General features: G+C 43.0%; 1 pseudogene; it reads right to left on the bottom strand.

Moving 5' to 3' along the window:
* The window catches only part of LOC114783750 (doublesex- and mab-3-related transcription factor 1-like), a 15421-nt pseudogene extending 1548 nt beyond the window's left edge, over positions 1–13873 (bottom strand).
* Between the last annotated feature and the right edge of the window lie 850 nt (positions 13874–14723).

Here is a 14723-nt window from a genome sequence, read left to right on the forward strand (position 1 = left end):
GAACAAAAGCCCAGATGTGATGGGAGATGTAATTCAGAGCTGATCTGTGCAGGATAAGCTGCACTCGCACCAGAGGGGCCATGAGGGTGGAAAACACCCACACGTCAGCAACACACACACACACACACACACACACAGAAAACTTCATCAGGTTTAATTCACAGTAAATAAAAGTAGAAACAATCTGCACACTAAATTCTAGAAGACTATCAGATACAGTGAAAATGTATGTGAGAGCATGTGTCTGTGTTTTTATATGTGAGAGTGGCACTTTTTACAATGTTCATTGTCACAACGCTCCCTACGAATACAAAAGTGCTCAAAGCCCCAGGTGAGCAAGCCAGAGGCAACAGCGGCAAGAATAAACTCCCTCGAACAGGAAGAAGACCTTAGAACCCATTCTCCTCTGGTCAGTGCTGAATTACAATGAAATACAATGAAATATTGCAGGCCCGCTTCCTTAAGTGCTAGGCCACCACCGCCCCATGTCACGTGATCACTCCAAACTGGAAAACTCCCCAGGTAGGATGTTTCATCCACAGTGGAGTGGATGGTGAAGGATAAAGAGAAGAGAAGAGTGAATTAGTGTTGTCCCTCTTTAGGAACAACACAGCATCTCAATTATTAGATTCATGACTAAACTTAATGATGCAGAAAACACACACACACACACACACACACACACACTCAGCACAAGATACAAGACTGTTAAATCTGTGTTATATTTCAGATATCCATAAAGGAACCACATTTTGTAATAGTACAAATACAGCACAGTAAAGAAAAATAAATGTAACATACAGTAACATTTACACATTTAAGGCCATCAAGTTAGCCAAAAAGAAATTGCTACTGGATGTTACTAGGGGTGTTGAAATGAATAGAATAATTGATGCATCGATATTCGTGCACGACGCACTGCAGAACATAATCGATCATATCATAATGGCGTTGCTTGGTGATTTTCTGGCGGTGTTATTTTTTTTTTACAACTTCGGGAATGGAGGAAAAGGTCATCTTTCTCTTGAGTGTCCAGAGATCTACAGCACGACAGTTTAGAAAACCACGCTTACTTTTTTCCACACAGTGTATGGCTCTCAATCTGCATACAGTCTAAATAGTCCCTTCAGGGTCATGTGACATGGGATGTTTAGTTTAACACAGTTGAATTTTGGAATTCTGTAAAGAATACTGTTTTGAACTAAGATGTCAGAACAACGTCATGGTTGGATTTTTTTTACACTCAGTATCGCTGTTATGTATATTTGAATAAAAATTTTGACTTGCATTTCCTTATTTTATTATTAATTCCGATAAAATTGGTAATGTTATAAAAATGACATTATTATTAAAAATGACATTAAAATAAATGATTGTTCTATAAATCAGGTCTATAGTTACATCAAATTATTACAAATGTTATTTAATTTAAGTTTTTCAAAGTGATTACATGTCTCATTTCTATGGTGTGACTGAGTCGATAAAACACTGACAAACTGACATTTACTGTTGATTTGTATTACAGTAGAACAATAACGTCAGTTCAACTCTTTCCCTTCTGTCACTGCAGTGAAATGAGACATTTTGAAAAGTTACTAGTGTTTCCAGGCAGAACAATGCAAACCGCGATGCAGATGTTCTCGCACCGCGGTATTTCGTTGAACGTATTTTCCCGCAACCAATAGAATCCAAGCAGGTGAGTTTGCCACTTTGAAACATGCACACGAAGTGGGAATGGATAAAAAGTTGATCTTTCTCTGAATGTACAGAGATCTACAACAATCTTACCGGGAGTTTAGAAAAGCTCCGCACTCGCTGCCTGCCGTGTTGGGTCTGAAAGCGGCTTTAGATTTTCTCCAATGAGCGGAAAACCGATCATTATGTTAATGATCATTAACACCATTAAAACAGCAATGACTGACAGCTCTCATTCATGCTACATGCATAAAACAGAGCAAAAGGAATCACCATACATTTCTACTGGGGTTTTCAGTAAAACCCTAACCCTAACTTGAATAGACAAACATGTTTCAGATTAACTATTTCTACTAGTTCGAATGGATATCTTTATGTAATTACGGACTGGAATGTGTTAAAGGTTCTCGCCATACCCTGCTGCTCTATCTACCTCTGGTCTCTGTCCGTGGAAATAAATCTTGTTCGCAGGAGTGTCAGTGGACATTCTCAAAGATCCAAAATATCTGGTAGAACTGCATAATCGACACTTTGTCACATGATCAGTCCCACAAACAACGAAATGCATTTACTTTATGTGCAGAGGGTTCACACATTTTGGCAGGTGATATTTGCATCTGCCAGACATGATAAGATAAGATAAGATAAGATAAGATAAACCTTTATTAGTCCCACAAGTGGGAAATTGCACTTGTCACGGCAGAAAGTGGACAGAAGCAGAAGGTAAAAGCATCACAAAAAATAATATAAAATAACATAAATGCTGGCTACATGTCAGCAAAGCCAGTATTTCTGCAATTGTTTGCAATTTTAAATACATTTTAACATTTGTATGTAAATTCATGCTTCTGAAACATTAGTTTTATTCTACAAAAGATGCATTTTTTGGAAAGGACAGCTTCAGATATCCCAAACTAATGAGCAGTGGGGCAGGGTTTGCAGCATATATTCAAATCTGGTGCGTGTCTTCCTGTCTGGGGTCAAAGGCTAATTAAAGACACATGAACCTCAGCTCCTGCATTGTTAACCAATCTGTTCCCAGAGCAGCTATGCCATTGAAAAATGGGATATGTCTCCTCCCACCTGGCTGAATCTCCATCAGCGATATAATCTGCACCATCAACTCTCCAAATGACCTGTCTATCTTTCTGCCCTCAGTTTAATCTGTCGAAACATTATGGATATACTATAATGAACCCAAACACAGAATCAATGCACAAAGGATTCTGTCAGTCTGTCTGAATGAATGAGAGAAAATGATCAGGAGAAAAGAAGCACTAAAGCATAAGTAATGTGCATTAGCTCCTCCAGACGTCAGATGAGCTGGCAGCAGTGGAGAAAGGCCATAAACATCACCATTCAAGAAAGTCACTTCACTCATTACATTAATGAAGGGAAAATTATCTGAAAGAATGAAGCCACTTTAATGTCTGATACTGGTACTGGTAACCTACAGGTCCCCAGTCAACACCCCCTGGCTTTTGGTCTTTTAGTGCATGACATCACTATGTGAAGTTCGATTAAGACAAGGGAACATAAACCACAGATGTTTGTCCGGTTAATGTGCCTGCAGCCTCAGGCAAGTGTTAATGGCAATGTTGAACAGCACATTACAACTGCACTGAAGCCCCTCTAGGCAATTACAGGGCCTATTTATTTAATCACTGAGCAGAAAGCAAGGCACTTAACACCGCGTGGAGATTTCAGCCAGTAGCACCGAGTGGCTCCCAACAGGACCTTGTCTGAACCCGTGACCCTTGACAACTCGGATGTCGAGACTCTGACATCCCACAGTGAACAATTAGAGAGAAAGGAACAAGAAATGATTATAATAACAATAACAATAATAACCATCATAATTAACTCCTGAAAGTGAAAAGTGAAAGTGAGTCATTGTGATACACTGCAGCACAGCACACAGTGCACACAGAAAAATATGCCCTCTGTATTTAACCATCACGCTTAGTGAGCAGTGAGCAGCCATGACAGGCGCCCGGGGAGCAGTGTGTGGGGGAGGAACAATCGAGCAATGAACAGAGCAGTGAAATTTATAGTATATTATCTGCATTAAAAAGCTGTCAGTCTGACTGGTTCCAAAAAAGGAACATGGGTTTTTGTAACTAATTAGCAGTCTTTCTGGTCATTTTCCGGTTATTCTGGTCGCTGTGGCCATTCCAGGTCAATCCATCCTGGAATAGTGCCATGCAACTGAGCAGGTGAGACCAGGCATCACAAACTGGCCTAACTAACTGTTTGCTAACAGCATAGAGCCATCAGGAAGAGAACAGAACATGCATTATACTGACATACAAATTAAAACCAGACCTGATTTTTGTACAGGCGTCTGGTCAGCTGAATATTTGTTTTTTATAGAAATAGAAATAAAAAAAACTAGATTCATTCGGGACATGATTAACAATCAATTCCTTCATTTGTCCTGCCTTACTGAAACTAGGTAAAAACATTATCACAGTCCAGGTTCAAATGGTGAAAGAAACAGCAACATTAGTCATAAAACAGCATAAGGAAAATTACATAATTTGAAGTCATGGTAATGCAAATTTCTCGTGTTATTAAAATGACAACAGGAAAGCAGCATATTCTCCTATTACTACAGCAATCATCTACAGACCACCTCGAGTAAACCCTACACACATACACAGTTCCTGAAAGAGTTTGCAGACCTCATAACAGACAAAGCAATCATAGTTGGGGATTGGAACAGTGTTTAAGTCAATTCTGGAGTAATAGGAGTAAGACTTGCGGTTAGTGTTTGACCCAGTCCCTACCAAATCACAATCTAGTATTGATGCTTAGCTTCAATATTGCAGTACCTCTGAATGATTACTTGTGCAATTAAACTCAAATTATTACATTTACACCCCACATGAAAATATAATATAGTAAGAAAAATAGCACTGAAACTGACTCAAGCTTGCTGCCCAAAGGATGGAGCAAAAATGGAAAAACTAAATGGAAACCTCAATGATTGCATGGAAAGCAACAGAGTTACCCAAAGCAGACTCCTGAATGAGCTTTAGTCCAACATTACATAGCTGAGGCTCTCACCTTTCTGGCCACGCTGGTAAATCACACAAAGCATCAATGGTGCATTGAGAGACAGAAGTCCAGGGAACCAGTCTTCAGTTTATTCCCACCCCATGGTAGTAACACACTCCAGAAGACCCAGGTTCAAATCCCACCTACTACCATTGTGTACGTGAGCAAGACAACCCTGGTGAATTATACGTATTTCTTTAACTACCTAACAACTCCTAACTTCTCCTCCTCCGGACAACGGTGTGCATGAGGCTGGGGGAGACAGAAAAACAAAGTTTCTAAAAAAGTGAAAGGCCAAAAGCTGCTGCCATCTCATATAACTGCAGAATATTGCCATAACTCATAGTGGGCAGCTCATCTGTGTCTCAGCCGGGGCCGCCGGCTCACAGCGTGGGATCGCGGCAGAGGTGATGGAGTGCTGTGTCGCCTCCCGCAAACAATTTACGGCGCCGCCCTGGTGACGGGCTGCCGGCAGTAAACGTGCGAGGGGCGTATTTCACAGCGAGCTGCATTTTATGAAGAACACTTGGACGCCCTGGCAGAGCGGCGGCGTGACGGATGGAGAAAGACGCATGACAAGCTTCATCATTGTTTGTAAATCTTAACTGTTCCTGCTCACTAACCCCACAGGCAATTTCCCAGCGACAGCGCCCACCGCAGGAAGGACAGCAGTGCGATCCTGAAGGTTATTTGGCCAACTGATTACCTGGGCAGGGAAATAAATACTGCGCAGCGAGAAAGGAGGACACACACACACACACACACACACACACACAGAAAAAACACAGTACAGTAGAGTGGAGCATCTCACACTCAGTCAACTGATGTCCAAGCCTGATAATAAATACTACTGTAGATCAAACACACACACACACAGCGGACAGACTAAATAACAAGAAAACTATTAACGAATGTCAACCATCTGACCATCAGTCTGAATCCAACCTCCGTGTCCCACCCTGACCCAGAACTGCTGCTGCTGTGATGGGTTCAGGGGGATTTAGGTTGAGTTTAGGGAAGTAAACTCTGGAGGACGAGCAGCAGATAAAATGACAGCAATAAGGTCCAGTATGTTTACAATGGGATTCACACTCTACTACAAACTCATACCTGTAACGCATTTTACAATAAAGATTAGAAATAGGATTAGATTAGAGATTAAAACCTCCAAACAGACAGCCTTCTTTTCATATCCTCGTTTCTCCATGCATCTTCCTCTTGAAGAACCCTGCAAGGTTCAAGGTGAGGTTACTCATGTGGGCTGTAGACACTCATTGAGCTCGGTCTTGGGGGTGAGGGGCAGGATGGAAACACTGAGGGATGGAGTGTGTGAATGTGAGCAGTGCTGCTGGTATTCTGATAATGCAGCCATGCAAAGTCAGAGCCAACTCGCTCACCTCAGCCACTGCAGTGAAATCAAGTCACTGATTTCATATTCTGAATCCTAAAGACAAACATGTGAGTAGCGATGATGGTGTGTGATCAGAGTTCCTGTCCTTGTACAGAACGAGGGGATGCAGGAGGCTGTTCTTCTCCTGGGACCACCCCGCTGCTGGAGTTTTTGTGCTGTAATGGAGCGTGACACCCCCAGGGTGATAGGGACCCTCATGTTTGAGCTTTAGGAAATGGGCATGGGAAAATTCATTAGGCAGCTGGAGTGAGCTGGAGATGGGTGGTACGGGTGGGGGTGTTTTCAATAATCTCCAAACCTCCCAAATAAACATTTAACATGTTCGGTAGACTGAAATGTATGATCATGAGCAGGATCATGATCGGTGTCTGTCAAAAGAACCCGAACCCTAGGTGCACAACAGCCACCATCTTCCTGTCTCTTTAAATCTGGAGGCAAGGAGTGAATCAATTAACTTCAATGAACCACAGGCTTCTGAATTTATTAATTTTTATTCATTTATGGTGCCCTTGACTTGTGCCCTGGGCCTCCCTAGGTTGTATTTAAGTGCACTGTAGATAAACTTTGGGATTAAAGTTTATGATGCTGAGAAGTGAGCTGGTGGTGTGTGAGCGTCTGTATGTGTGTGGAGGGAAATGACTGAACTAGTGAATGATTAATTAAACTTTGAGCCAAACACTAATAAATGCAGTTTATTCAGTATATACTATGTGTGGCTGAATATGAAAATGTGGTTCACAGATGGAAGCCCTGTTTGAATGTGCTGTGAAATAAATGAAATCACCATGTGCATCATGAAGCATCATGATGTGCATCATGAAGCATCATGAGACCCGAGCGGCCTTCCACAGTTCCACGGCATCTCAGACTGTAACTGGGATAGTAAGATATTTAACTACCCCAGCCCACAACAGAAATACGTCACACAGATTTATCAGAGCAATGTGTACTGACCAGATGCTCTGGGCTCTGCGTAGCTTCCAGTCTCATCCATGGTGGAGATGGGCGGGACGCTGCCTCGGCTCTGACTCAGGTATGTGGTGGAGTAAGTAGGAGTTTATATGGTACTCAGGAGACACAGTGTGTCCAAGGAGGGTGACCATCACCACTGGGCATCTTTTTCAGAAAAGCAATGGAAGAAAAGCAATGTATTGGTCAAGATGTGACAGTCATTCCACTTCAGCCACACTCACACAACTACTGTTTGGGGTTACGCTGCAAAATATCCATATTGTTCATTTAAAACAGAACATGGCAGGCTCTGAAGCTGACTGCATACTCTGCTCAGAACCTGTTGAAGGTCCTACCAGGACACCAGAAACCTCCAACAATAAAGTCATAACTGGCTATACATAACCTGCTTTGTGCCTGACTTTGCCAATTATGACTGATATGACTCGATGTGTCCATAATACAGGAGCATTTAAATATGGAGACATAATTATTTCAGTATTCAGTAAAGTAAGTCTTAAAAAAAATAAGCAATAAAATAATAGAAATAAGTGGAACAATGGGATAGAAGGGAGGAACTGGCCACAACGGAACGGCAACAGACACACCAGTTCTCATGTGGTTCTCTTGCCATTCCCCTGTGGTGGCCATGACAACTTCTGAAATGAGTGGTCAACTGAGCAGCGAGAGGCTTCAAGGATTTTCAATTTCACTTTTATGGAATTTGATTTCTGTCACCCTGTAATATGTCACCATTTATTGTCCAGGCCATCACTTCAAGACAAGTTTATAAAGTCTTATTTCAGCAACAGAGCTGATGATTAATTCAGTTTAGACTGAAACAAAGAAATCGGCTCTTTTATCCAGCAGACAAATGGACACACCAGCAGCATCTCTTTAACAAAACCTTCAGAAGTGACTGAACACACACACACACACACACACACACACACACACACTACTGCTTCCAAATGGATTTGTTTGAAACTCTTGCTCCACGTTTCGCCAGTACGCGACGGATTGGACTGGTTTGGCTCCCCCTGCCTCCCTGGGTGTTTATGTTATCTGGCCCATCAGTTCCTACGCCACCCTCATCCACGCCAGGCTCGCCTGCAGCCTGCAGCTGAGAGAGCAAGAGCGAGATGAGCGCGCTGAGATAAACTGCAGCCAGAGTGTCTCCACCACGACCACACACACAAGGATGCTCATGTGCACACACACATGCACAAGAACACACACACACACGCACACACACACACGCACATCAGTACTGGGGAACAAACAAAAAAAAAATCACAGAAAATCCAGCAATATTGATACCTTGCACCTGATACCAACGACATTCTGCAATAGACAATATAGTTATCTAGGATATGATCATGGTAAAAATGTACAACAACCTGAAGAGAAACTATGTAAGTTTTTTCATTGCTGACTTCACAGGTTCTTAAATGGTGTGTGTGATACAGCCACACCAGCATATTGATTATGTATCACCAAAGTATAATCATATATTGCCATAGTCAAATTTTGTCCCTTAACTCTTACTTTTCATTCAGTAACAACCAACTCATTCCACACATGCTAAAAAACATCCCTGCAGTTGAAACCCAACACACAAGGAAACACTCCACTCAAAATGAAAGAAAAAAAAGGAAGGACCTTCTTTGCAACTTTTTGTTGCAAAACATACAGATGGTGCTTCAAAATTACTGAGGGTTCAGGTGAACAATGTTGGGGCCATAATCCAGACATGGTAAGAACATAATTTCACCATAAACCAGCTACGACCAGGTCCTGCCCACAAGATTTCGGACTGAGGAGTGAAAAGAATTATGGGAAGATACTGAACCACCATGGTCTGTATGCACACTCTGCTTCCATTGCTGAAGCAAAAGCACGTTGAAGTGCATTTAAAGTTTGCAGAACATTCACACAAGCCTGTGAAATACTGGGAGAATATTGGAGGAACAAAGTTTGGAGGTCAAACACACAGCCAAGAGAAAGACTATAAAGCTGCTAGAAGGTCCCAGCCATTCACCTGAACTGAATTCTAAAGAAAATCTAAAGAAAGAACTAAAGCACAATTTCATTTACCCACCGTGTTTTTTAAAAATGTATAACAAAAATCACAATATATGTTTGAGTACAGTGGGGGAATGTAAGGAGATATGCAATTATTATCATGACCTTTACCTAGTTCATCTTGAAGTGCACCGTAATTGTGATCCTTGCAACAAAATTCTAAATTCATGCATGAAAATATAACTTCAGTTTCTTGATAGACAGAGGATGTGACATATGCAAATCATCTAAAATAAATCACTATGGATTTTCAGAGGCCATTTTTATTTATCTGATAGATGCATTATGCATGGTGTGATCAGCAGTGAAGTTCCACTGCTGACAGACAGCACCATTAACCTTTGCAATTCAGGCTAGTGCCCTGCGTGAAAAGGCAGAGTCAGTGACCCCCGTATGAAGAACACAAACAGCACACAAATGCACTGAAATATGACCCATCATGAGCCCTGGAGAGAAATGACATTTTCATTTACTTCACAGCTGAGCGACTCTGATGCGATACATGAATGTTACTTTCCAACATAAATAAGGATAATTGTACACCAACAGAGGGGATGATATTCAAAACGGACTAACTGTGCTTCAACTGAGGGGTCATGCCACCCAGAGATCATATTCATACCTGCGTTGCTTATTTTTACAGTCCAGTGACTGTGTGGCACTCCCCTCATAGGACTGTCTGTACATTTCAAACTACAATGTCAAATGACATTGTGACAATCACTTACTTTCACTTCAGATTTAACCAGAAACATGGACATTCCCATAAAAATTCTGATAAATGAGACCAGCAAGCACACGGTCACCTGGTACTGCTGTAGTTACTGTAGATGTTACTGTAGCAGGCAGGATAGTGGCATGGCTGGTAGAAGTTGCAGTAGGACATGTCCACCATCAGGTCAGACATTCCATCGCTGACATCCCTGCTGGTCGCAGAGATAGGCTGGACGACAGAGTGGAATTCCCTCCTAAAACAGAGTGATGAAATAGCACAGACCGACCATGCAACATTATAAAAAATTACAAACACAACATTCTGTTCATTTTATGTTACGGCGATTCCTGATGGACAGACATGACTTTCCAAATGACTTTTCCTACATTCATCATATTCATCAGCCAGGCTTCAAAAATTCAAACATCCCATACAGCGCCACCTGCTGGCTGAACAGGGATGCTGTACCCATTTTTCAGAAGGACTAGTAAGTACTTCTTCAGTACCTTGTCTACTGTAACTCTCCATTCACTACTGAATGCTTTAACCAACCTTTCTAAATGGTATATTACTCTTTAACCTCACAGCTTAACACAGCTTTTGCTCGAAATCCCCTTCAGACATATTTGTAGTACTTGCATCTATTCGGTCTTAAAAAGTGCACACACACTCACATATATGAACTGGAAGTGTGAGGCTACATTGCTCACCTCCGTGCCCCCATGCAGTGCTGGTCTTAATGAATCATTAACAAAATGTATTCACTGACAGAAACTGTCACATGTCATAATTGCTCCAAACATCTATTCATTGATGTACGGCAAATGCATGTCCGTAAGGCAAACAAATGTTCACTTTCTTTCTTATGAAAGTGTAATTACTGACAAAACAGAGAGGGGGATGAAGACAATAGAGGAACAGAACCTTCTGTCTGATCCCATCGTTATCAGCAGCAATGCTGAATGCAGTGTGTTCTCTCCTCCTCTCCACCCTCCTGTCACCAATCCCACATCCGGCTGTCCCTGGCTGTGCTGGCAACCTTGACCGGGAAAGTGGTCCTCTACTGAGAGCCCTATCAGTGCCACAGGAACAGCCTGGCACAGCTCAATCAGCAGAGCACAGATACCCAAGGAGTTCCTGGGACGGAATGTGTGTCTCAGCTGCCGACTGACTGGGTTTGTAGGGCGGAGGATTGATACTGTGTGTCCCCAGTCACAGCTCACTGTTAAATACGTCAGTTGATCATGTGATCACAGTGCAGATCTATAACTGTGAACGTCCCAAAGTCCCAGGACAAAATGTATATTCTTTTTTAATAGCTGATATAGATTATTGCTAGTTTATGAGGTCCTATAACTAATATTTGGAACCAATATAAATGAAAAAAAGTTTTGTTTTTAGACACTGTTTAAAGTGAAAGTTACTTTTTAAAGGAATGTCAACTGATTCATCAACTATACAAAATTAAAAACATGCTGAAGCATAATCATTCATAACGGTGGCAGTGAGAATATGGAATTCAAAAACATAGTGGCCATGGATCCAGATCCCAACTCTTTACAGTGTAGAAGTCCCTTTTCCTGTATGATAGATACAGTTAGATGGACTGATGTTTCATGCTTTACCTTCCTTTCTCAGCACGTCTTCACCTCTCCTTCTCCATTCTCTCACGCTTCGTGCTGTGTGTGAGTGTAGTGTGAGTGACAGCAGGGCTTGTGTTGATTGGATATTACTCATGTGAATACAAAAGTAAGTTCAAGGTTCAAACCCCACTTACTACCATCGTGTCCCTGAGCAGGACACTTAACCCTGAGTGTCTCCAGGGGGGGACTGTCCCTGTAACTACTGATTGTAAGTCGCTCTGGATAAGAGCGTCTGGTAAATGCTGTAAATGAAAATATGCCACAATAGCACATCTAATTACTTAATATGAGAGATATTGGTCCCCAATTACTGATTGATAAGGGTGTCATGTAGGCAACTGCTGCTGAGTGAAACAAGAAGCCAAAATCAAGCCAATAAGAAAGTTGATGAATTACCTGATGCTGCTGCAACGTTAGTGGCAGATGATGTGGCAGATGATGAAGATGAACAGGTGTGCAGGTCTTCACCAGAAAGTTCATTCTTAATCACAACCTCAGCCCCAGACTGGCTGACTGGGCTACAGATGCCCATCTCCTTCTCCTGAGCCTGCTGCCGACGTAGAGCCACCTATCAACACCACAACAGGTAGCTGGGCTCAGTATAAATGATTTAGTAGAAGAACGTTGTTCTGCGGTGCACATGGTAGAGCAGGTAAGTAATGGGTTCTTGTGTTTTAAGAAAAATCCTAAAATCCAAAGAAGTATGTTTCAATGGGCTTAACAACCACTACAGATGACACGCCTCTCTGCACATAAGAAACAACTCCCTAGAAAACTGGAAGAAATTCAGACCCCCTTCCAGGGTAGCAAGAGCGTGCAGTGGGCACGTTTCTGATTTTTTATGGTTTTACTCCCCTTGGCCTTAAATGTTGTATGTTGACTCAATATTATTTTTACAGCCTATAATGCACTTTGAGGCTTTTGGTAAAATGTAAAGTGCAATATGAATAAAATTCATTATTATTATTATTGTGTAGATTCCTGAACTTCCCTGCACAGCACATGATTTATACACGAAATTACACCACAGTGTTGGGCAACATGCAATTATTTCCTGCACCTTATGAAACTGTAAATATTCAATATACATTTCCTGGAACAATTACTTTAAATGTGAATAATACAATTTGATGTGATTTGTCAAGAGTGTTAATGAAATTAATAAATTCATTACAAAACATTTAGTGAAGCTGTTCAGATCCCATTATTTAGATTGTAATTGTTGCCCTGATTTACGGGCAAGAGTAAACAAACACGAAACACTCTGGAACATCAGCATCAGAAGAAGAAACTCTGTAGCAAGGATCCACCACGTCCTCTCCACGCACCTCCACCACCGCATCCTCGCCATGCACCTCCACCACCACGTCCTCTCCACCACCACCACCACCACCACCATGTCCTCTCCACGCACCTCCACCACCAGATCCTCTCCACGCACCTCCACCACCACCACCACCTCCTCTGCACGCACCTCCACCTCCACCACCACGTCCTCTCCACGCACCTCCACCACCACGTCCTCTCCACCACCACCACCACCACCATGTCCTCTCCACGCACCTCCACCACCACCTCCTCTGCACGCACCTCCACCTCCACCACCAGATCCTCTGCACGCACCTCCACCTCCACCACCACCACCACCACGTCCTCTCCACGCACCTCCACCACGTCCTCTCCACCACCACCACCACCACCACCATGTCCTCTCCACGCACCTCCACCACCATGTCCTCTCCACGCACCTCCACCACCACCACCACCTCCTCTGCACACACCTCCACCACCACCACCACCTCCACCTCCTCTGCACACACCTCCACCACCACCACCACCTCCACCACCACGTCCTCTCCACCCACCACCACCACCACCATGTCCTCTCCACGCACCTCCACCACCACCTCCTCTGCACGCACCTCCACCTCCACCACCAGATCCTCTGCACGCACCTCCACCTCCACCACCACCACCACCACATCCTCTCCACGCACCTCCACCACCAGATCCTCACCACGCACCTCCACCAGCGGCCTACTCACCACGTCGCGGCCAGATCCAGCCTGGATCAACACACCATGCTGCGTTTGAAGGCCGTACCTGCGCCGCCATGATGCGCTGCCGCTCGGCGATCAGGCGACACTTCTGGCACTGGCAGTCCTTCCAGCTGCAGTAGCGCTTGTGGCCCTTCAGCGGCGACACGTAGCCGTGGTTCCTGCAGCGGGAGCACTTGGGGGTGCGCGCCGCTCTCCTGGCCAGCGGCGGGGACCGGGGGGACCGGGCAGGCCGGGTCAGCTCCTCGTCGCTCATGGGGTCGAGCCCGGGTGGAACAGCGGCGGCCCGCGGCTGGAGGCGCTTATAAAGCGGGACTGTTCAAAGGGCCGGTCCCCACACACTGCTTCCCGGGCAGAAATGCAAACACTAATACTTTGTGCATGAATCATGAATCCCCGGAGAAAAGTTGATAAAAGAAAAGTTTAACTTTAGCAATAAACACTCAAGCTGGGATTTGCGCACAAGGAAGGTTGTTTTGTGGGTGATATGTAGAATGATTTTAACAAGGACCAACATTTTCATTTAACAGAATAAATCAAATTTGAATGTATCCTTTATGGGGATCATCAAATAACTAATGATAACATAATATTTGGTTTGATATTGGGGTCTTTTATAGATAGCTGCTAAAACTTCTACCAAAAAAAAAAGTTTCCATTAACAAATGCAAGAAAAATTTTATTGAAATGTCATATACAGTTGCCAATATGTAAACAACACTTACATGACAGATTTTAATGAAGGTAAAACAGTTCAGTACATCCATAACAAACGGCACAAGTACAATTATCGTTGTCCTCCAATCTGATGGCAGGACCTCAGACGCCTGAGAAAAGCTGTTGTGTTACTTCAGCGCCATCTAGCGGACAGGAGAAAACTGCAATATCGTTCAACGTTGGAAATAAGGAAATGCACAATGTTACCTTAAGAAAAATATAGTTTCCCTTTTTAATGCACACGTGATCTACTCGTTTTCTAAATGTATATTAAAGTGCTTTAGAAAGGAGAACTAAATAGATTTTCTCTTGTAGTCTTGGGTCCATTCTGCCGAACCCTCTAACTAATTTTACATCTTTAAAAAAATAATCCTCTAAAACTGACTACA

Source organism: Denticeps clupeoides, unplaced genomic scaffold (genome assembly GCF_900700375.1).
Source record: "Denticeps clupeoides unplaced genomic scaffold, fDenClu1.1, whole genome shotgun sequence".
In the NCBI taxonomy this organism is placed as follows: Eukaryota; Metazoa; Chordata; class Actinopteri; order Clupeiformes; family Denticipitidae; genus Denticeps; species Denticeps clupeoides.